This window comes from Pelodiscus sinensis, chromosome 6, assembly GCF_049634645.1.
Source record: "Pelodiscus sinensis isolate JC-2024 chromosome 6, ASM4963464v1, whole genome shotgun sequence".
Lineage (NCBI taxonomy): Eukaryota > Metazoa > Chordata > Testudines > Trionychidae > Pelodiscus > Pelodiscus sinensis.
In genome coordinates, this window is record NC_134716.1 from 53611987 (window position 1) to 53637800 (window position 25814).

The following is a 25814-nucleotide window of genomic DNA, read 5'->3' on the forward strand; positions in this document are numbered from 1 at the left end:
CTCAGTCCCATATATCATTATCTAAAGTTAGAGGCAAATTCAATCTAAGATGAATTCTCAGGGGATTTTTTTTAATATGCTAAAAATGAAGTTAAGAGGCAATGAAATCTGAGTGGATATGGTCTTAATTATAGTGATGTTAGTGTGCGCCACTATGACAAAGGAAGGATCCAGAATTATGAAAAGGACACTGGCCAAATGGTTGCTTCAGGAATCTTGATGTAAAGTGGAATTGTGTTTATTGTGAAAATAGGATACACAGCAGTAATTAGGACTGCTAATGGGAAACAGTTTGGAATTTTTCCCTTCTAAAGAATTCCAGCTAACGCTATACCTGAGAACACTTAGTAGCGTAGTATGTCAGTCTGTTTATTGAGTCCTTCCGGTTATTTTTGACAGGTCATTTAGCTGTGCTGACCAACAACAGTTATGTACATTAAGACATCTCAACTATTTAGCAATATTTTATCAAGGAGGGATGTCTGATCAAATTGAACTATTAATATCTTGCCTGTTTGCTTTGCTTTGACTTGTGTCATTATTAAGAAAGAGTTTGAAGAGCCCTGCATTGTAAATCGGAGTCAGGAAGAAGTGATATATTATATTCCCGACTCTTAAATATATGCATTATGCAACTTCAGGCAAGTCATTGCAATTCTCCATGCCATAATTTCCTCATCTGTAAAATGGAGATAATAGCTATCCACTTTTGTAAAGCACTTGGAATTTTTAAAAATAAAGACACTACATAAGTGTGAATACTTATAATTCAGACAGCTATGCTTTCCTTAGGATGAAACTTCCAAGAAAGGTATAAAACACTCTTCCCACCCCTCTTTCAAATACATACTACACGTGCAAAGCCAAATATATTGGAAAATGAAAGTCTTCTCCTACTTCCAGGGAAGTGAACTGCAAAACTCCCATTCAATTATATACATGGGAGTGATATGGGAGCAGAAGCAGGCCAATCCTTCAAATATGGGCCCAATCCTGGACTCTATTATAGCTGTGCAAAGTAGTCATAATGTCATCTAACCTGTCAGTGGAGGATTACCGCAATATGAAGGACTTCACAACGTGGCATAGGGCTACCTTAGCTGCTCTGACGTGACTCTGTCCTCTAGACCCTGGCATAGGTGGCTTGTCCAAGGAAAGAGTGAGCTCAGTTTTGCAAAAAAAGTTGGGACAGTTGAGACAATCCCTTTTTAAAATATGGTGACCCTAGTGGGATGTCTCTGTGCTGCAGTCATATTCAGCTGTAGGAAAGCCACTTTGGGCTCACCTAAGCATAAATGTAGAGCACCTTGTAGGAACCAACCTCCCTCCTAGGCAGCCCCATAATCAGAAGGGGCATTAATAACATTTAAGACTACTTTTTGTGCCCTGCGTCTGCCCCATGCATTTGAACTGGCCTGAATACTTCTCAGACACTGACCCAGAGTAGGACTTGTATCATAGAGCTTAGCTGAGAAGCTGCCCTCAAAGCAGACATCTTTTGATAGTAGCACATTTATTTATGGAAGCCAAATGGGAACATTTTATAAGAGCCAGTTTTGCTTTACAAAGCTGTGGATGGGAAAGTAATTCTAGTCAGTGGCCATAGAGTATAAATGAAGGTCTATAGTATTCTACAAAATGAAACTACCTGAGAAAGATAATGTATTCAACATAGATGCAGCTGCTTTGGATATAATCTAGTGAAACATGATATAATTTGGGGGAAAAGAAAGTAAAATTCTGCTGTCATTGTCCACTTGTTTTTCTCCCTTTTGTTGTCCCATGGATAAAACAGAGCCACCTTTAATGGCTTTGGTGGGAGTTACTGTGTTTCCCCCATTCCCCACTTCACGTAATGTTCTTCAGCCTGCCTGTCAAACACAATTATTTCTCTTGGTAACAATATGAAAGGCAGCTGCAGCGAGTGTGGAGGTCAGGCAAAGCAGGCCATGGATGCTACGGCACCTGCCTCTTGCACGTGAAAACTGAACAAATTACAACATTTGTCACCAAGGAACTGAGCAGAAGCACCATGTGGATGGCCTCACAAGGCACAAGCACCATTTTCATCATGTGCACGGGTATATCTTTTCAAATCTAGAACAGGGAACAGATGTTTCATCAAAAGACACATTTAAAATAAAGATAATTATTCAGTAAGAAGCTTAATTACATAGGATTATTCAGGTCCACTTAATTGCTTGACAGTCTGAGAGCCTCCCATGTATTTGTTTCAGAGGCATCCATCTCTTATTGGGTTACCAAGCTCTTTGATGGCTTCAGGACAAATGTAGTCACTTAGTATTCAGCCAATATCAATTCATGGGATCTGGCTGGAAGGAGGAAATGTAAGTAATCACAGCAAGCAATAAAATATTGTCTAATTCCTATAGGCATTGTATTCTGTTCCCTAAAATATTAATAGTCTGAACTACTAAAATGGAAACAAAACTAAGGGCTATTATGATAACATAATTCAGCATTAGTCATACTTGAAACATTTCAGATCAATTAAATAGTAGATTAGGCTGACCAAATGTCATGCAAAAATATAGGAATCTCTTATTTTCAGGGAGTCTTACCATGGTCTTCTTGTTAGGTTGGCAATAGTAGATAACCTTTCTAACTGTCTGAGCTGTCAAAATACTAATATCTTCTTCACTCACAATCAAAATGTATCCTGGCTCAAAAGTATCCTCCAAAGTATCCTGGCTTTGCATTTTGAAAATCTTTTCAATGCATTTTGTCACCTCACTTTTGATTACATGACTGAGATTCAGCTATGTTAATCCACTAGGCAACAATTTAACTGGAAAACAGAAAATGTAAGTAATGTAAGAAATACTGGAAAAAGCAGCAGTATTATATTGTTTCCCCCCACCTCATCTCACAGATATTAATCAACATATTGCAAAGTTCCAGCAAACCTAACTGTAAAATTTGTTATGGGATTTGAAAGAGATATTAAAAACCTTAAGGTTAAAATATTCTATCCTACAGTCCATCAAATAAGCACTATACTATATATAAGTGACAAGTCATTGCAGATTTTTCTTTAAATAGAGTAGCTTTCAGTGACTGCATTGTATATTACTGAAAAAAATTGCCATGGAATTAACTTCATAAGTCATTTAAAAAAAATCCTTAGTTCAATTCAGACTAAGCTGCTAAATGTAACTTAAAGCTGGGGAAAGGTAATTGCTCTATAATGGCTCCATTCGCATTCACAAAGTTGGGGTCATTTTAAACTATTGCTACATTTTGGAAAGCTGCCCAGAAAACTTTTGATGTGAAAAATCTGCAGAATGCCTCTGTGTGACATTAACTACAGTATTTAAAGGTAAATAATGCAGGTGCAGGCCTTACCATATGCAAATTGGATTATAAAAAACATGAAGTCTTCCCATAACCTTGTTCTAATTTATTAAAAATAGATTTTAAGACTTAATAATCAGCAACTACAACAACAAAATAAAATTGTAAAAATCCCGTTCTCAACAAAGAGAGCCTGCTTGCAAAAATCAAGATCGCTCTTCATTAGTTTTATTTAATACAGAGCAACATTTTAACTTTTCTAAACCTAGATCAGCATTAAGAGCAATTTACCAAGAAAACTATTAAGAGTTACATTATGTTCCACATGAACTGATACAAGGTACACTTAATGCTTCCCCTTTGCAGCTTGCAAGCAATTTACAGAGGCCTTCAGCTAAGGTATATACAAGTTCCTAGTTCTATAAAAGTTATCATATGCTACGGTAACATGATGACTGATCACACTCACGTGCTGCTTCTCTCTGTAAATGGGCTTTCTTATAATGGAAATGTTTAGTTCAAAGCACTGTATATGTTACACATGTTACTAATGTCTGAAACAGATGCTTCCTTCTAGTTTGGTTTTACATAAAGTAAATCCTCTTGTAAATCTACATCTTTTATGTGGTTGCATTTCAATATGAGGGATAATAATAAAAAAGCCCTTCCTATTCTGCCTTATACTACAGAGGCATATGTATTTTTAATTTGTTACATATAAACAAATTTATATACATGGGCACCCATTTTATTACCCATTTTATATTACTCCATTTGTATCTATTGTAAATTGAACAGTTTCTTAATCACTGCTAAGCATAAAATACCCTCTCACTTAGTTATTCCTACAATAAAATATATGATGTGGTCTGCAAATGATGGCGATTAATTTCATGACAAAAATGTTGCATTTATGTTGTGGTTTATGTTCAATTAACACTTGGCTGCATTAATGCAGAGCTCCAGCTTAGCTTTATACCAGATATGAAATAAAAAAGAAGTAGCCTCAAAAGAGAATGATTGCCGCTGTTAAACAGAATATGAACCAATTTATTTGGGGTTTACCTCCACAGTGTCACCTGAGATGCACTCCCGAGGAATTCCAAATGTGAGCAACATGTTTCTCACAGGAAAATAAATTATTTATTTACCTTTTCATGCAGTTTTGTGACACAAAATAATTGTGTCTCTATGCACATCATAGAACAATAGTTCAAAAACTGGAGCAGCTGCAGCTCATGAAAACCGGATTATTAGCAGAGAGAAGACATCTCTAAAAATAAGTCATTCATTTATTTCATTACATACAAACAAGCCTAGTTTCAGAGATAAGCAGCTCGTGAGAGCACATGGGGAGTGGAAACAATGGTTATGATCCTTTTTGATGCAAAGCATGTAACAACAATCATTAGATTTACTAGATGCTCTTTTTCTATATCTGTAAAGTTAGGTAAGAGAAAAATTTACTTGAAAAGATGGTTTAAACACTGATATGCTGAATCAGCCTGCTCTGTAAATAGCAAAGCTATTACTTGTATTTTTTGGATTTAAGTACCTCAGAAGTTACTAGTTCAACTGCAATTTAGGGTGATTGTATAGTAGACCTTATCTCTGAGGCTATGTCTAGACTGCAAGCCTCTTTCGAAAGAGGCTCTTTCGAAAGATACTTTCGAAAGAGCCTCTTTCGAAAGAGAGCGTCTAGACTGCACGCGGAACTTTCGAAAGAGCAAGCCGCTTTTTCGAAAGAAAGCACCCAGTGAGTCTGGATGCTCTCTTTCGAAGAAGCCCTATTTACATTCAAGAACGCCTTCTTTCGAAAGAAGCACTTTCGAAAGAAGGCGTTCTTCCTCGTGAAATGAGGTTTACCGCCGTCGAAAGAAAAGCCGTGTTCTTTCGATTTAATTTCGAAAGAATGCGGCTGCAGTCTAGACGCAGGTGAAGTTTTTTCGAAAAAAGGCTACTTTTCCCGAAAAAACCCCTGAGTCTGGACACAGCCTGATTTTAGGTCTCCCAACCCGTTAGAGCCCAATGGCTCTTTAGCCCTTAGATAAATATCTGAATGGCTATTCAATGACTGATAGTAAATTAGCATCATTAAACAGATCAGGAATACAGTGTTATTGAAATCTACTTAAAGTCAGGAGATAAAATGATGAATTAAATGTTCTTTTTTTTCTGACCACAGAGCTGTGCAAATTTATAAATAACCTCACATAAACTGTTTGGAAAATTTCTGGAAAAGTTCTCTGGGCCACCAAATCTCATCATATACATTTCCCATGGAAAAAGTTTTTTTTATAGAGGAACTTACAGAAACCAGTTGGTGGAAAAAAAATTTTTTTTGTAAACCCGCAGAATTGAATAAACTGTATGAAGGTCCTCTGATATTGACATTACATTTCATTTGGATTATGCAGTCTCCAATTCAATTTCAATTCAATTGGGTCAGTCAAGATGATGGCCATCCCATTTACTCAAGGCAAATCTTCTATCAGCGCTAGGAATTAATGAAGATACAGCATCTAGCACCATGTGGACCAGATCACTGCTACCACAATCCAAATTACTGTAATGCACATATAGGCTATGTCTAGACTGCAGGCTTCTTTTGGAAGAAGCTTTTCTGAAAGAGATCTTCCAGAAAAACTTCTTTTGAAAGAAAGCATCCATACTGACTGGACACTATCTCATATTTAAGTTGTGATTACTATGGACGACATGGCCACCAGGGCACTTGTGCTTTTCCTGGGGGCCTCTTCTTTCAAAAAACAAACAAACCCCTCTTCCCTGTCCACACACGCCTTTTTCTGAAAGAGCGCTTTCAGAAAAAGGCTTCTTCCTCATAGAAAGAGGTTTAGTGCTGTTGGAAAACCCCCCTGCGTTCTTTCAACTTTTTGTCCAAAGAACGCAATTGCAGTGTGGAGGTAAGTATAGTTTTTCCAGAAAAACGGCCATTTTTCCGGAAAAACCCTGCAGTATAGACATACTCATAGGCAGGGCTCGACAAATAATACAATCTACTTGCCTGTGGCGAGTAGATTGCAACCTGGAAGAGCCGGGTTCGGGAGATCTGTGCATGCGCAAATCGCTGGACAGCGCAGCTGGCGAGCAGGGCTCGCCGCGGTTCGGCGAGCCCTGCCCATAGGGATTTGTATGTTGGTAGAAGGATTATTAATAAGTAGCTAGCTCTAAAGCAACATATATACTCACATGAAAGACCTATTACTGAAAGACCCGTTACTGACTGTTTTCTTCTGCAGTTTGATGAAAGCTGATACAGTTCTTAGGAGCCTTTTCTCCAGGCCATATTGTCCATAGCATTACACCAATTTAATGCCAGTATAATTTCAATGGAATTGTAGTTGAGATGCCAAACCTTCTTTTTAGTTTTCAGTACGATGAGCCTAAATTTTCATGCACATAGTGTATTATCAATGTCAATTAGTAGTAACTCAATGGCTTATGCCAGCATAACACTGTTGTGAGAATTAAACTCCATATGTTATAAAGATTTTGAAATAACTTCTACAGAGCAAAGACTTTGCCCTTTTACCTAAGACATAAATTAGTCTAGTTTATGAAAACATCCCTTTTACTGCTATTGCTATATCAGGTTATACAGTATATATTTTACTGCTAATTTACAGTACAGTATATATTTATATGATTTATAATATACATTATATTGCTGTACATGATAGTTTATTGCTATTATATTGTTTTTAAGAACAGGCACTAAATCAGGATTTGTTTTCTATTTTCTTTTTACTGATAATATTGCTTAAGGAAAACTGCTTGTCTCACAAGAGAGGCTCGCCCTGCAGGATGTCAAGCGAAATACAATAAACCTTACTTTGACAGAAAATTGACCAGACCTGAGAATGGGAGGAAGGAAGGAGGGCATTAGGGAGCTATAAGGACGTACACACACTCATGTATTCACAACACCACTAACTTATTTTAAATTACTTTTTCGTATGAAGGAATGAAGGGTTTGGTCCTTCCTGGAAGCCAGGAGGCAGATGACAAACCCGTTGAAAAGATCCAATTTGTTTATAGAAGGGCACTCCAGCAGGGGATTTGAAAATAATTTAGTCCTCCAGAGATAGCTAACAGCTACCTGAGGCTGTTGTGGCTTTTTCAAACAAAACAAAACAAAACAAAAACAAAACAAAACAAATTTCACTTTTAATACTTGAATGTCTTATTGTTCAGTACTCAGTGGACACTCTTAAATTGCTCAGCTGGCAGAGAAATAAAACATACCCTATCCTCCCCACCTCCAGCATGCACACACATAGTGTACAGTGATTTCAGTTTGTTTACTTAAAAACTCACGGCTTCAGTTGAGAGTGTCTCTCTCCTCCACATGACGTCTCAGCCAGCCTCACTGCAGTATCTGTACCTTCAGTTTTTCCCTGTTAACACATGAAATTGTCTCTTTTCCTTGTCACCAACGGCATACCTCATACGGTGCATATGCATGCATCGTTCCTTTGGAAATTACTTCTCAAACCAGATCTTGTGCAGCAGGGAAGTGCCTATGCTTGTCAACAGTTTTATCATGCTGAACCTGAGAATTTAATGTAAATACTTTGGACTGCATCCATCCCCACACAACTTCAGTAGGAATTGGATCAAACTTTTGGGGTTTTATTCCCTTCTCTGTGGGCCCAGTCCTAAGCACAGCACTAAACCAGATGCATAACTTGAAGTATGTGAATAGTCCCATTGATGTTATTCATATGTTTAAAGTAAAGCACATGCTTAAATTATTGTTGTACTGGGACTTTAAAACACAGAAGTCTAATTAAGAAAATATGGAAAATACATAGTTTATGAATGTCAGAGTGCTTGATTTTTTTTAAAAGCATTAGTGTTGTGTAACGGAATGTACATTTCTGTTCACAGTTTAATTTAATTTAATATGCGATGAGATAGGAATCAGAAAGTAATAATGATTTCAAAATATTCTAGTGTTAGTGAACAGAAGAATTAAAGGTTTGAGGTTAAGCTGAGATGTTTTTACACTAATATTACACATATAACATCTTTTATATCAAAAGAAGTGTTCCAACTATAGATGACCTAATTTTTAGAAATGTTTGAGCATCCAAAATTCTTGTTAAAAATCAAAGGAAGTTGAGAGAAGTGTCTGTTCAGGAACTCTGAAAAATCAGATCTCACATTCTTCCACATAGGAACGACCTCACTCAAATGTCTGTGCCTGAAAATGCAGCCACCTCTGGGGTAAGACAGCAATACTTCCACAACAGTTCAAAACAGAATATGCTATCCAACAGTAATTAGAGATAGAGTTTGGGGTTAAACAAAATAATTAATGAAACTGAAAGTTAGTCAATACACCATAGTCTCTAATTTATTTCCCACAAACTTGTGCATGCTACCATTTATGCAAAAAGTTGAATGTACTACATATACAAATACAGCCTTTGAAAATATCAATGAGGATTTGCAGGTGCATATTGATCAGTTGGGTAGCCAACTACCTGACTTTTTGTGCAAGTAATGAAGTAACTGTAGTTGGTAACAGTGGTGTGTACATTTGGCCTTTAATGAGCACAAGAGTGCCTCTTGTTTTATATATACTTCAAAAGTCAGAAATTGGAGCTAGACTAGTCCCTACTGAAAAGATCAACCTAAGAGCTGAATGAATTATTCATTGCAAATAAATTAGCATATTAATTTGGCCCTTTTTTCACTTCTCAGATTATTTGTGAATCTTTCTGATTTCTATGTTTGTTTTATTCATATGTATTACCTGAATAGTTTGGCTGAATGCTGTTCCTCTGATGGGTTATTCAAGCGCTGTTCACTTAGACTATTTGCTGTACATTATTTGTGTTCTGTGAATAACTACTTGAACCATATGATATTATTTGCAATCACTGATTGGATGCCTAAATTTGTTCAGAAACAGAAGAATAATGAACAGTGCAAATAGAACACAGTGAATAGTAAGTAACCTTGTTCACAAATGAATAAATATGTATACAGGTGTTAAGAAGGGAAAAAAGCAATTTCCCACACATTTAGGCTATCAGAAACCTAGTAGTGTGAAATTCTGAGAACACCTTGTTTTTTAGCAGTATTTGGTCAGCTCTGATTAATATTATAGATTCTTGTTTTGCAGCAGCTTGGCTATAAGTCAGTTACCTTAATGCAATCACACATGTTTAATCTCTCTAATCACACAAATCAGAGACTGTAATAAGCAGACATAGAACCATAGGGTTAGAGGGTATTACAGGGGTCCTGTAGCCTAACTCCCTGCCAAAACACAGGATTTCTTATGTCTAAACCCCCAAAATAGATGGCTATCCAGCCTTCGTTTGAAAGCCTCTAGCAGAGAATCTTCCACAACCTCCCTAGAGCAGTCTGGTCCATTGTCTTGGTGTTCTTACAGTTTGGAAGTTTCTCTGGGATTTAATATAATCACAAGGAAACACTGAACACACTACTAAAATCCAGAGCCCTTGCATCACTGTACCCACATTCAGTTCATCCACTCATTTTGTAATTAGATTGTGAAAAGCAAGCTGTTTTGTTGGCCAGATCTGGGTTTTTTTTTTAAGTCCGTGCTGTGTGGTGTTTATTTTTCTGTTAGCAATAGTTAGCTCTGGTGTAAACAGAGAGACCAACCACATTTTGTAAAAACAACAAATGGTCTGGTAGCACTTTATAGACTAAAGAAACATGTAGATGGTATCATGAGCTTTCGTGGGCACAGCCCACTTTTTCAGATGACCGGTCATCTGAAGAAGTGGGCTGTGCCCACAAAAGCTCATGATACCACCTACATGTTTTTTTAGTCTATAAAGTGCTACCAGACCATTTGTTGTTTTTTCTGTACAGAGTAACTCGGCTACCATCTGAAGCTTCTGCACATTTTGTAGGTCTATCTATTGATGCTACCAGTTGGCAAACATGTAAGGAAGGTCACTATTAGTTATGTTTCAGAGGTTTATAAGACCTCTATTGTTCTGCAGTTGTTCTGAGCCACTTTTCTGCTATGTCATTTCTCTCAGCTCTGCCATGATTTAGTACTCCCTTTTACTGCCCAGATTTGACTTGACTTAAATGTAAAAAAATAGTTCAATCTTGAGTGTAAGACCAGCTGACCTAATTATTTTTTTAATCACTCAGTCTTAACATGAGAATTTTAAGTGTGAAAATTCCATCCAACTTTTCCTTTGTTTGTCTTAACTTGTTTTGCAGGTGGTTCCACCAAAAAGAAATGTTGAAGAGACTTGGAATATAAAAAAAATTATTTGTATATATCATTCCATGAAAGCACCTGTTTTTATAAACAATCAAAATTCATGTTGCCTTGAAGGATTTTTTTTAGACTTCATGCAACTTGTGTCTTTCAGTGTTCAATTCATTCAATATTAATACTTGTACCAAACTATGTTTTAATCACACTAAACTCTAAGGTGGAAAAAGAACTGAAGAAAAATACAAAATTGATACAAGATAGAGCTTGGAAATTTTAGAAGGCAGTAGACAATTACAAATAAATAAAATTATTTCATCCATGTCCTAAGTGCTTGGATGGGGCATAATAATTCCTGATAAATAGAAAAAGTGTTAGAATCGTGTTAGTAACATAACAATTGAACATAAAACTACAAATAGAAAAACCTATTACCATCAGGAGGAGGAGGTAGCTATTCTGTGATATAATAAGAAAGAGGACTGTGCTGAACGTGATAATTATCTAAGCCACTGTGACTGGCTACAGTTGTGCATTCTTCATTTAGGACCTGAAGATAATCTATCGTGAGACAGGAAAGAGAGTGGGGAAAAAAGCCTTAAATTGGAAATGAATGGCAAAGGAACAAAGGCCCACAGACTAAAGAGTGGTGACCTAGTAACTTAGTGGACAAAGCTTAGCCTCAGTATTATCTGGAAGTCCATGCTAAAGCATGGTGTAAAAAGAGTTTGATGCCATCAAATCAGTTCCTAGGGAAAATAAATTGACACAACTTTGTAGATTTGGAGACCAAATTAGCTCTTACCTTACAAAGAGTGGTCTTTCTAGGTCACGGGTTAGGTCAATGGGATGTCATTGTGAAGAGGCTTAACACTGCATCAGCTTGCCTCATATTGGCCCCAGGGATGAAAAGGAAAAGCTTTAATGTCAAGTCTTACCACTGCTTTAACCTTCAAGGTCAAACATATTCCACTTCCTCTCATCATCCCAAATCCTCAATTCCAGAATTAAATTACACGGTCAACAGTGATAAGTAAGAGACTGGAAGGAAAAAAAAGTCAAGATCTTGAGGCTTGGAGGTCATCTGAGCACCCGCAACTTAGTATTTGCCATCTCTTAATATTGGATTGATTAAACAGATTCAGAGGCTATTTTCCCAGCTGTTTAAAATGAGGGGTTTAGTCAACTAAAAGAAATATACTGTAATTTTCTCATCTCAAAAAATTAAAAGATTTTATACGTAACAGTATAACCAAGCTTTCCAGTTGAAGTTTTTAACTTCAGCACAGCCATTGATCAATGAATCTGGTAACAGAAATGTGGTATGTTTGTATACTGTAAGTATCATTTTAGCAAATGTTTGCCTGTTCCAATATCCTTGCACTATAATGATGAGTCACTTAGGACAGCCTGGGATGAATTGCTTTATGTCCTGTATCATAACAAAGCACAGTTACTGGATGAGCTGATAGGACTTAGAACTAATCCCCGTGATAGACAGAACATTTGAAAAGTTTTTCAAGGGGGACAGGAAGGCATCTGAAGCTGTGCTTAAAAAATAGATTATTTCCTCCTCCATTGAAAACACTCTCAGACTTGTTCCTGATCCTAACCTTTATGTAATTAATCAGATCAATGGATCTGTTTATGCTTTTCATGTTCAGCAAATGGAGAAGTAGAACCATTGATTAGGCAGAGACATCCCAAAGCATAAAAATATAAATGATGCACACAACACAGAGGAAGGAAGGTCAGGGAGTTGTCCTGTCATAACTCAATGACAAAAGGAAACATTATGCAGTTACACAAAAATGCAGTGGGATCAATTCATAAAGTAAAAAAAAAAACCATATGTTTCCCCAAATCCATATATATTGTCAGTAATAAAACATGAAGATCAAAATCCATCCTAGTCAAATCTATGATAAATACAATTGAATGTTGGTGTGAGCCAGAAACTTGAAGGTCTTTTGTTTCCAAAAGAAGAACCAATCACATGTCTATGATTATAGCTGGCTGGATAACCGTACTCAGAGAGTAGTTCTTAATGGTTCACAATCCTGCTGGAAAGGTATAACAAGTGGGGTTCTGCAGGGGTCTGTTTTGGGGCTGGCTCTGTTCAATATCTTCATCAACGATTTAGATATTGGCATAGAAAGTACGCTTATTAAGTTTGCAGATGATACCAAGCTGGGAGGGGTTGTGACTGCTCTGGAGGATAGGGTCATAATTCAAAATGATCTGGACAAATTGGAGAAATGGTCTGAGCTAAACAGGATGAAGGTTAATAAAGACAAATGCAAAGTGCTCCACTTAGGAAGGAACAATCAGTTTCACACACAGAGAATGGGAAGTGACTGTCTAGGAAGGTGTACTGCAGAAAGAGATCTAGGGGTTATAGTGGACCACAAGCTGAATATGAGTCATCAGTGTGACGCTGTTGCAAAAAAAGCAAACATGAGCCTGGGATGCATTAACAGGTGTGTTGTGATCAAGACACGAGAAGCCATTCTTCCGCTCTACTCTGCGCTGGTTAGGCCTCAGTTGGAGTATTGTGTCCAGTTCTGGGCATTGTATTTCAAGAAAGATGTGGAGAAATTGGAGAGGGTCCAGAGAAGAGCAACGAGAATGATTAAAGGTCTAGAGAATGTAACCTATGAAGGAAGGCTGAAAGAATTGGGTTTGTTTAGTTTAGAAAAGAGAAGATTGAGGGAGGACATGATAGCAGTTTTCAGGTATTTATAACGGTGTCATAAGGAGGAGGGAGAAAACTTGTTCATCTTGGCCTCTGAGGATAGAACAAGAAGCAATGGGCTTAAAATGCAGCAAGGGAAGTTTAGGTTGGACATTAGGAAAAAGTTCCTAACTGTTAGGGTAGTCAAGCACTGGAATAAATTGCCCAGGAAGGTTGAGAAACGCTATCTCTGAAGATATTTAAAAGTAGGTTAGATAAATGTCTATCAGGGATGGTCTAGACGGTATTTGATCCTGCTATGAGGGCAGGGGACTGGACTCGATGACCACTTGAGGTCCCTTCCAGTCCTTATGATTCTATGATTCCCCTACATCTGTATCCCATTGTCACAGAATGAGCAGAGTGGGGCCTCAGAGAAGGGGTGGGGCAGAGACAGCGTCTCAGGGAAGGAGGTGGGGCAAGGGTGTTTGAGTTAGAGGTAGATCCTGGATAGACTTAAATTCACAAAGTGATCTAAATTTTGGACCTAAAAAGGTCAGAGACCACTGATACGATGGTTGGAGACCAGAGATATAGATATGTCCCTTTAAAAATTCTCCCAAAAGGGATGCCTGTCAAAACAATGTGCTCTTTTGCATCTATAGGCATTCCCTTAGTTTAAAAACTCCTTTACAAATCTTTGAGTTTTACGTACCAGAAATGTGGTTCCATTTTGATTTAGGAGGAATCTGGGTTTTACTTTCTTTCCTCACAGCCTAAATTTACCTGGAAGAACCTCTCTCCTGCCTTTCCCTATTACATGTGCCATGTACCATGGCTATTGACTCCTCTCCAGCACCATATATTGTTCTGTCTGTGTGTATCAGAAGGTCTACAGCCTTTGCACCCAGCAGGCAATAGTTACAGGTAACATCTATAGTTACCTCAGTCCTCTCAGGCCCAACTATTTATATGTCTAATTTAATTCCCTGTTGCTATTACTTGTTTCTTCCTAATAAATGGGATTATCCAAAATCTCCTCCCCCATAGGGGTATCTTTACTGAAAAAGAATACCATGACATCTGAAATAAAATACTGAAGATTAAAAATGCACTTTTGTTATACATTAAAATACGTTTAAAAAGAAAATGTGACTTGTCATTATTCTGGAGATTTTTGTTGTTGTTGTTTTTGCCTTAATTTTATTGTTCTGACATTTTAGTTTCCAAAAGACTGAAAATTCAGGAATTCTGAATGCAGTATCTCATTGCAGTGGAAGGCCTTCTAATGAACGCTTACTGCATTATGGACTTGATAAGAAGTTGTTGGGAGTTTTTGTTTGTTTGTTTATTTAGAACACTTAAAAGAAAGCCATATAGAAAAACCATGATGGTACATTTACCTGATGGACTGTTAAACTTTAATAAGTTCTTATGATTTTTTATTTTAGTAAATCAAAATATATATTGCAATGTAGTGGTGCTTTCTTTATAATGATTTTTCCTCCTCTGGGAGCATGCTTTTAAGTGTTCACTGCTGCAGAAAGATGTATTTTCCCCCATTCTGAAAAGCACTGCATTTTTGGGCTCATGAACAATGAAGGCATTTGTCACAGCCAAACCATCCTGGACTTTGCTTTGCCTCTCCAGCATATTCCAAAAGGATGCTGCTATGCACTACACAGCAGGATTTCAACTCCAAGTGCATGGTAAACAATTAAGCTTCATTTACATTTTACAATTAGGTTTCACGTACATTTTACTGTGATTTTAACATGCATCAAAGACTTTATTTCACATCTTTACTAAATGCACAAACCGTGAATTTCAGCATTCCCTATTTTTGACATGTTATTCCACATGCTAAATGTCAGTAGTCTTCACTTGGTTGAACAAAGCCTAAGAATTATACAAGAGTGAGTCCAGATTGAAATGAAATGACTCTGAAATCTAAAAGCTAAGCTAAATCATTTACAACAGTTTCATAAATGGCTGAGAGATGAAATGCAAATATGTTTAACCCATGTCCTGCACTATAAAGGTCTCTGATGGTAGATTTTTGAACATCTGTCATTTTATTAGAGCACAGATGATAGCCATCAACTGGAAATCAATAAGTAGTGCTGGATTCCAATTTTTAAAAGTTGGGTAAATTAAGTAGGTAAATAAATAGGGAATTTCACAGCTACATAAAAGATGTAATTTTCACTAAGCAGTAAAAATAATTTATTTTAATATTTCATTGTAATTTCAGGATCTATTAGTCAAAGGGACAGACTAGCAAGTAAGTTTTCCTTTTAAATTTTATCAACTGCTTCCATCCCCCAGCTGATTTCCGTTTTGTATATTTGTGAGTTTTTTCTTCAAAAGTCTCCAATTCTTCACTTTCTTAAAATGGAACTAATCTGAAAGTTCACATGGCGAAAGCTGTCAATTAAAGTTTATGTGCAGAGTTGTGATGTTATGAATTTGTTCTCCTGGGCACTGACATTTGTGTCATCATTTTGTGATGCAAATATTTCTGGGCTTGTTTACACTACTGAGATGATTGACGCTGCTGCAATTGATCTTCCAGGATTCAAATTAGCAGGTGTAGGGAAGATCTGCTAATTCAATCTGAGAGAGTGCTCCTGTTGGTGACAGTAGTCCAGCTCCTCACAAGGAGTAAGGGAAGTTGATGGGCCTGTGTGCTCAATTGACCTCTCGCTGTGTGGATGGCGCCATGCACAATTTAAGATAATTATATAGCTGGAGTCAAAGTAACGTAGCTGGAGTTGCGTATCATAAGTTGACCTTCCCCTTTAGTATAGACCAGGTGTCCAGAGACTGCTGTTAAGAATAAGGAGCGATGGTGATAAAAACACCATAAGAGGCCCAAATTAAATGTATATTCCAAATTTAAAAACAGAGTAAGAGGAGCAAAAAAGTGCCACCATGACTAAAAGTAAAAGAAGTGGTTAAAGGCAGAAAGGGATCCTTTCAAAAACTGGAAGGTAAATTCCACTGAGGAAAATAAAAAGGAGCATAGTTCTAGCAAGTCAAGTGTAAAAATATAATTAGGAAGGCCAAATAAGAATTTGAAGACCGACTAGCCAAAGAGTCAACAACTCACAGCAAAATAAATACTTTTTAAAAGCATTTCTGAATCAGGAATCCTACCATACAATCAATAGGGCCACTGGACAATCCACATACTAAAGAAGCACTCATGGATGATAAGGCCACTGAAGAGAAGCTAAATTAATTCTTTGCATCAGTCTTTACTGCAGAGGATGTGAGAGAGGTTCCAACACTTGAAGCATTCTTTTAAAGTGACAAATTTGAGAAACTTTCCCAGATTGAGGTATCATTAAAGGAGGTTTTGGGACAAATGGATAAATTAAACAGTAATAAGTCACTAAGACCAGATGGTATTCATTCAAGAGTTTTGTAGACTCTCAAATATGACATTTCAAAACTACTAAGTGTGGTATGGACCTACCACTTAAATTAGCTTCTGTATCAGATGACTGGGGGATAGCCATTTGGAGCCATTTTTAAAAAAGAGGCTCCAGAATAGTTCCTTGCAATTACAGGCTGGTAAGCCTGACTTCAGTACTGGGCAAACAGGATGAAACTATAGTAAATAACAGAATTATCAGACATGTAGAAGAACATGATTGATGGAAGAGTTAACAGTATATTTGGTGAGGCATGATATATGTATAAAACAAGAGGCATAAATTAGCTGTTACCACAAAATAAATAGCTCTTGGCATCATCAATCATCATACTTCTTCACACAACATATAGTCAAGTTGTGGAATTTATTCCCTGGGGCTGTTGTGAAGGCTAGAACTGTAACTGGGTTCAAATAAAAATTAGGTAAGTTCATAGAGAATAGGTCCATTAAAAGCTATTACCCAAGATGTTCAGGGATGCAAGCAGGTGTCCCTAGTCTCTCACTGCCAAAAATGGCAATGGATCACTATATGCTTGTCTGATTTGTTCAGTCCCTCTGAAGCACCTGGCATTTGCCACAGTCAGAAAACAGGATATTGGGCTAGATAGAACATAGGTGTGACCCAGTATGGATGTTCTTTTCTTAGCTCAGTGTTCTGTTCCTGGCTGTAGACCCTCAGACAAATCATTTCATTTTCTGTTTCAGTTTATCCTTCTTTAAAATGCAGGTAATACTTTCCTATCTAAAAAAGGTAGAAACAACAAGTAATTTTGTGGCACCTTAGAGACTAACAAAAATATATATAGTATCATGAGCTTTTGTGGGCAAAACTCACTTGTTCAGATGAGCTTGGATGTAGAAACTTTTCTCCAAAGTTACAGGCTAACACGGTTATCTTGCTGAGACTTTAAAATAGATAGAGTGAGGGTTATAGTAAAGTAACTGTGATCATGAATAAAAAAAGCAATAACATTCCTAATTACAAATATTGCACTCCTGCCTTGATGTTGTGCCAAATTTTCAAGTATTTCAAGAATGTTTCAGTGCAGCACATTACTGTCTAAAGTCAGCAGTTTCTGGTGTAATCCATGCTTACAATGTGTCTATCTGGCCCATAGCAGCAACACCACTAAAAGGTTTGTGATAGACTGTGTTACAGCATTGGATGTAATAGTACAGTTGAATTGTTTAGCTCCAGCAATAGTGGTGTTGCTTTTAGATCTAGACATCTTGGGTCCAATCCTGCAATTGATGCGCTGATGATCCACATGTCAGAATTGGGAAGAGTTGCAATTGTTTACATGTATTATGAAGGATATAGTATTTGAAAATATGATTGCAAGAATTTGACAATGCTTCCCAAATCAGTTCCAGACATTGACTTCAATTGCCCTGTCAACAAAAGCTTGAGATTTCTCTGGACAGGACACACTGAAGTGCCAGTTGTCTCTGGAAGGATTTGCTTATAGAAATGTTCAGGGGCTATAACAATATTACCAATCCCAGAAAGGGGAAATTACAAGGTCAAGTCTTCCTTCACTAAGGTACTCACAATATGTCCATTAGGAGGAGACCGGACTGTCTGTTTGAACTTCTTTGCTTATGACACTATACTGTTTTACTAATCCTCATCAATTTGCTCATCACAACAGCTGACCAATAATGACAGCTTCACAGTATTTTTCTATGGGCAGTAAGTAGGTATGTTTTGTATTTATCATGGTGATTTCTGAATTATACTGTAGTACTTGCAATTGTATTTATGGTAGTTAAATCAAAGTTATTTTTCCATAATGTTCCTTTCATAAGAGGCTAAGAACAGCCATATTGAGACAGAACAAAGGCCCAACTCACTCAGTAGTCTGTCTTCTGACAGTGGCCAGTGCCAAGTGCCCCAGAGAGACTGGAAAAAACAAGCACTCATAGAATGATCCATTCCCTGTCATTCAATCTCAGCTTCTAGCAAACAGAGGCTAAGGACCCCATCCCTAACCATTAATCGCCATTGATGAACCTATTCTCCATGAATTTATCTAGATCTATTTTTTAACCCAATTATAGTCGGCCTTTACAACATCCTTTAGCAAGGAGTTTCTCAGGTTGCATTGCGTGAAGAAATACTTCTTTTTATTTGTTTTAAACCCATTGCCTACTAGTTTAATTTGGTGACCCCTAGTTATTAAGTTATGAAAGACTAAATAACTCTTCCTTGTTTACTTTCTCTAAATCAATCCTGATTTTATACATCTCAATCATATCCCCCCTTAGTTGTCTCTTTTCTAACCTGAAAACTCCCAGTCTTATTAATCTGTTCTCCTATGAAAGATGTTCTATACCCCGAATCATTTTTGTTGCCCTTTTCTGAACCTTTTCCAATTGATCCTTTTTTAGATGGGGAGACCATATCTGCACTCAGTATTCAAGATGGGGTGTACCATAGATTTATATAGAGACAATATTATATTTTCTGTCTTATTAGTTATCACTTTCATAATGATTCCCAAAATTTCTGTTCACTTTGTTGACTGGCACAGAACATTGAGTGGATATTTTCAGAGAAACATTCACTGTTCCACCATTCCTTTAAAATGCTTTAAAAATGGGGAGTGGGGTGAGGAGGAGAGGAGGAGGGAATAAACACTCCCCTCTAAAAAAAATAGCATACAGTGATAACTAAGGGCATGTCTACACTAGGAAATAATTTTAAAATAGCTTATTTCAAAATAATAACTCCCAAAGTAACTATTTCAAAATAGCATGTCTACACTATAGGGAAGCCTTGAAAATAGTCCGAGGCAGACTCCCTTAATGTGGATGTGCTACCTCAACTTGGAGCCCCAGGAAGCACTGGGGAGGAATTACTTTGAATGACTCTGGGAAGTAGATATTTCAAAATAGCAGCAGTGGAGTGTCCACACTACCACTGTTTTAAAATAAGTGTTATTTCTCGAGGAAAGCCGGAGTTATTATTTTGAAATAACTAGCCCCTTATTTTGAAATAACAGGGTTGGTAGTGTGGGTGCTCCCCTTGTTATTTCGAAACTCCCTAGTGTAGGCCAGGGCCAACTGTTTTTTTGCCAATCTTTTGAACGACACAGTTATATTGTAGTTCTACTGTGTTGTCACATCAGAATTTCATTTTGACTTTAAGAGTAAATTGGGTATCTATCAGAAGTATATAATAAGTACATTTATTATCACTTCTTTTTGCTATGGTTATGGAGATGTTTGCCCATTTGTTATGTAATAAATTTCATATACATGGATGTCATGACATTTGTTACATATAGAGCTCATGCATTGCTAGACTTGCAAGAGGAAATCTTAAAATTTGTCATAGTGTCAAGATTTAAAATAAATTACTGTAAGTCAGAACTCCCAGACATAGGTATGGGCTCTGATCTAATCAGTTATAAAAAGTAAATGCAAATTCAAATGGGCAATTATTTCATTGAGACATGTGACAATACACATTTCAAAAAGATGGCAAGAGTAATGGAATATTAACTATCGTCCATTAATAAAAATGAAACGTATATGGAAAATTGTTCAAAATATGAAATGTCATGGGTATGCAGAATTGTGGCAATTAAAATGAATATCCTCCTACTCCAAATTAATTTCATTTTCCAAACAATCAAAGTTTTAGTCCCAAAATTGCTCTTGGATCAATGATAATCTATGATAAACATCTTCATTTGGGGAAATAAGAAATCCATGTTTAAGCAATCGAGTTTACAGAGGCCATCACAAAAGGGAGCAGGCCAATTGCTAGACATGGAACACTGGGGACATTTGCTCACCTGTCCCAAAAAATCTTCAAGGGGCCCAGAAATTATTTTCAAAGGTCAAAATATGTAGTTCTCCAGTGTTAAACAGCAGAAATGACAATAGTGGAGCTTTATATTTCAGTATGTCTTCTGAACAACATTCATAACTGACAAGGATGGTTTTTTTTTAAATAGTTATGTTTAAATATGCAAATCACCTCAAAACAGGAAAATCATACTATTAGAATCTGAGATATCAGTTACCACCAGGGAGGTTGTATCAAAGCTGACACATACATTCTGTGGTTCAGCACAAAGTATCGGTAAACTACTAACATTCAATTGTTGCAGCAGACAGAAGACATGTAGGATCATCTACTTGCTGCTGGTCTGCATTTATAATTTAAAGATATGCATTTGTCTGTTCCAGTCTGAAAATATACTGAAGCACTCTTATGTAATCTTTCTTCACCAATCACCTTGCTATGATTTCTTAGTACTTTAAATAGTAATTGTAAAATGGCTTAAGAGAGACCCATTTCTTGTATTTGGGAAGACCAACCCCCATGACATTGCTGGATAGCATCCTGCCAACAGCATCTTGATGACACTAAAATACAGGCAAATATCCTGTTAGTAAGGGTGGATAGCAAACTTTCATTGTTAATATAGTTAAGTTCAACCATGCTACCATTAAAAAAGTGAAAATAACTGTCAGATGCTGAAAAGCAAGAAGACCCCTCTTCTCAGAGTCAATATCACGTCACATCAGCATGCCAGTCTAACAGAATGGTTGGTCCTGGGGACATCAAGGAAAAGGATCTAGGGCTGACTTCATCCGTCTCTACAATGTCTGTCTGTACGAAAACTTTAGATGAGCCATCATATAAGAGCCATCTGTAAAGCTAAGAGAGATGGCTCACTTAAATTGTCAGAGCTATTTGTTCCTATTTGTGTGAAGATTATCATAATCTCTCAGCTCAGCCTCCTTAGCAAGTATCCTGGAAAAAGATAATCACAAAACAGACTAGGGCAAGATCCAGCAACATGGTATGTCCCCTTAAATTTTCAGGCTCCATTTGTTATCTTGAGAGAGGTCCTATTCAAGCGACATCTGAAAACTTTAATTTGCCATGGAGTGATGGAAGATGTTTCTCTGATAAACTCCACAAAAGAGTACTACCAAATGTAGAAGCTGTCGATCAAAGCTATGTTCCTCTGCAATGGGCAGTTATTCCTATTTTCTATGCAGTGTTTGCCAGAGTATCTGTTAAGACATCTCAACACCCAGAAATAGCTTTCATAAATGGTGTGCCAGACTGTGAGAAGTTGGAGCTTAAACTAAGGATGCATAAGATAACAGAGGTTCATGTGAACTGTGACTAAGGGTTTGCCTATACTAGCAAGCTTACAGTAGCATAACTGTACCAATGTAGCTGGGCTACTGTAAAATTGCTTACATAGCTGCTCTCCCATTGATGTAATAAAACTACCCTCTACGCGGATGGAAGCGATATCAATGCAAGAAGCTCTCCTGTCAATATTGCGCTGCCCATACTGATACTTCCATGCCTATGTCTAGATTACGCTGAAGAGTCGAAAGGGGATATGCAAATTCTGTGGGAATTTATATCTCTTCTTCTGATCTCACTTTCGAAAATGAAAGTAGTCTGGATGCAGTTTTTTCAGCAGCCTCCCCCCTTTTTGAAAAGACTGCGTAAACCTAATTTTTTGAGGAAAAGTGGCTTTTTGAAAAAGGGGTGGGAGTTTGCCGAAACCCCCCTCCCACATCCAGACTACTTTCACTTTCGAGAGTGAGATCAGAAGAAGAGATGTAAATTCCCACAGAATTTGCATATCCTTTTTCGACACTTTAGCGTAGTCTAGATGAGCCCTATCAGTGCAACTGATGTCATTCTAAGGGTTTTCCCCACCTACACCATTGAGCAACATAAGTTATGCTGACAAAAGTGGTAGTATAGACAAATCCCAAGTTTGAAGTATACTGCACAACCATAAGGAATTGTGTGACTACTGATGAAAAGCTGCAGCAGGAAAGTGAAGATAAGAAACACCACTGGCACTTATTTGCAGCAACTTCAACATGTGACACTATTTCTTTGTGAAGAAAAACTGTCATTTAGAGTGGATATTGAATACTTGGGGATACATATGGAATGGAAACTTCCTGGGAGTGACTGAGTTATTGTCAAAGTATGAGCCTGATTTTTGGCAGATCATTTGGATAAGGTAAATACAGGAGCATTCTATTAGTAAGGACATGCAAAATGAGTTCATTCAACTCTTGTGTCAAAAAAATAAGCAGCAAATTCTGATGGAAGTGAAAACTGCAAAATATTATGCATAGTTGTGCATAGTAGCTCAACTGTATACCAGGTTATTCTCATGTAGGAGAAGTATTTCCAATTACCTGGCATGCAAAAATGGATGAAGAAGCAGACTGCAGCTTTTAAACAATCTTTTCTTACATTATTGGCTATCAAAGCCAGAATCCGAGCTGAACTAGATTAAATTGTTTTGAGCCCACTAGAATACATGGCACTTAGGCTGCAGAGTACAATGTTATGACAATGGCTCAAACATAAGTGACAAGCACTAGAGTTTGCAGGCTTGAACTGGCTGATTTCTGCTGCTGCGTCCCACAAGTCCAGAAATTCATTTGGACTACTGCAAACATCCGGTACAGCTCATGCCTGCAGAATGAGGAGGTACAGGGAGGGCCACCCAGTGGGTTGGGATGGAGGTGCTCCTTTAGAGTGCCAACATGAGTCACTTATGGCAAAAGATAGTATATGTTATTTGCTGGATCTATTAAAAGGTGAAATAGTTTTAAAAATCACATGTATATTTCCCTGAAACCCATGTCTGAAACTAGATGGGAGCCATGTGTATATGCTGTAAAATCTGTTCATCATCAAAAACTCCAGATTTGTGAGGCAGTCTAGGTGCTACATGACTTAACTTCTAAAAGTATGGTTTGTTCACAGGCAAAATCATTGCTAGAGAAATCATTAGTTAGACTTTCATAGTAGCTCTCACTATGTGGCCCAAGATGATGAAAGAAATTAGCATGATCAAAAGCCAGTTTCAGGGAAATTATATAGATTTTAGATTAAATATTTTGGTTTTTTTTAAAGATATGCTCTGGGAAATATATGGAGGATGTTCTTGGGCCTGTTATACAGGATGTCAGACTAGTTCACAATGGATCTTTCTGGCCTTTGAGTCTATGAAGCACCAACCGCAGTAACCTTCCAGGAGTGTAGTCAAGCAGTTTTGATATAGATTTTGAGAAATGGCTCGTGAATTGGATGTAGACTCAAAATGTCCTCATTCAGGGAGACAGAAGACATTATTTGAAAACAAAGAAACTGGCAGTGAAATAGATACAAAGGAAAGGTTCAGAATTAATTTTGTTAATTCACTTCTGGACATTGTTATTACTGCTGTGTTTTAGCCATGTTGGTCCCAGTTTATTATAGAAAAAAAGCTGGGTGAAGTCATATCATTTATGGGATCAACTTCTTAAAGAATCTTTTCTTACATTACTATCAAAGCCAGTATCAGGGCTGAACTAGATGAACTAGTTTGAGCTGAATTAAATAAAACTGTTTTGGGACTTAGACTACAGAGCTATTCTCCAAACCTGAGAAGAGTTCTGTAATTGTCATTACAGTCATTCACAGGTGATCTTCAGGTATTTGTAACTATGGTGGTTTCTTGCATGCATTTTCAAAACTGAATGAGGACTCTAGAAAAGGCATGTATAAGGAAGAGAAGCAGACTTATCAGCTGACATACTGAATGAAGCTGTGACATTAAAATATATTTTGAACACTGATGAACCAAACACTCATGAAATTCGGAACTGTTTCAGAAAGAACAAACTCCACTTGTAAGTCTGTTCTCCTATCTTCACTCTTTTACAAAGATCAATTTCATACAATGTCAGCCTTGTGTAGTATCATTGAAAGCCTCATAATTTACTGATCATCATCATCATCATCATCACTGTACAGGTAAAAAATATGTATAATAGAGACATGTGTAGAGTCATACAACAATTCCCCCAAAATGAAAGAATAGATAACACCTCAGCTAGCAAGTGTTGGCTATCCTTTGGCAGGAAAGAGCGTTTGGGTGACACCTATGTTTTAACAAAATAAACAACTGGGGGTTCCCAGACACATAGACTTTGTCACCTGAACTTTAACTGGAGATGAGTCTCAAAGAAGAAAAAATGTAAGAATGGGGATCCCATACTCCCAGTGATCCTTCCTTTTCTCTCTAGTCTTGGCAGCTGCAACATCTGAGGAGCGAAGCAACAGCTTTGAACTGAGGAGGGATCATGTCTGTTCTAGTATGTGGTATGGGAGACTCTTGCTTTAAATTCACTAAGCTGGTTAAATTAGGTTTTAGTTGCATTTTACTTTTTAGTTCTATGTAACCAATTGTGACTTTTATGCCTAATTACTTGTAGACATGTAATCCTTCAGTTGTTAATAAACTTGTTTTTATTTAAATCAGTGTGTTGGATTGATGTGTGTGGGAAACTTCATTTGAGATAGCAGGATTTGTGCATGTACATTTCTATTAATAAAATGACAGACTGTGCATGAGCTTGTGTTGTTCAGGCGAGGGATGAGCAATACAAGACTCACATTTCTGGAGGAAAGTTTGGGATTGCTGTCTTTACTCTGCCAGAGCATTCAGACACAAAAGGTGGGGACAATTAATATGCTGGTGGCTGTGTCTGAGTAGACCAAGAGTCATTGCTGTTACCTCAAAGTAATATAAAAGGTACCCCACGCAGGAGAACTAAGAGGGATACACACTTGTTCAACAGTCCCGCCTGTATCCTGAGTAATGTCACTCAGCAATATTGCACATATTTAGAATTCCTATTACTGTGGTTTTAACTGACATGCTTTCCAAGTTAAAGCACATAAAGATTTATGGTCTCAAACGTGAGAGAGGATATTTGATGCTTTAGCCCTATTGCCTATTGAAAATCAAGTTGGAAAATAGTTGAACTTTGAAGAATGGATAGATACTTTTACAAGCACAAAGGCAAGTGTGTTTTAGTGATTCTACCTGCATACAGGAAGAACTTTATATACATTTTAATTTAAGAAGGCTATTCCATGCCAGGGACTGATTTCTGGTTTAACTCATCTGTTTTATGTAGTTGGAACCTGCAGCGCTTTGTACTTTAACTTATTCAGTATTTTGTTTCCATGGGCATATAATTTCAGCAGCTACCATCATCTGTCAGGATTTCAAGAACATTTAAAAAGTATAAGGCAAGTGGGAAGCCCGCCAGTCACTTCTTTATCATATTTTATTGAAAGAAGC

The 25814-nt window shown here is 37.2% G+C and overlaps 1 long non-coding RNA gene across 3 annotated transcripts in view; it reads right to left on the bottom strand.

The window, feature by feature from the left end:
* Positions 1–25814, bottom strand: part of LOC142830059 (uncharacterized) — a 202106-nt gene that overhangs the window by 167964 nt on the left and 8328 nt on the right. For 2 of the 3 annotated variants that reach the window (XR_012905083.1, XR_012905084.1), the window contains exon 1: positions 7654–8006. This is a non-coding gene — a long non-coding RNA (uncharacterized LOC142830059). Of the gene's footprint in view, positions 1–7653; positions 8007–25814 lie in introns of those variants that run through there. The other variant, XR_012905085.1, reaches the window with a different exon arrangement.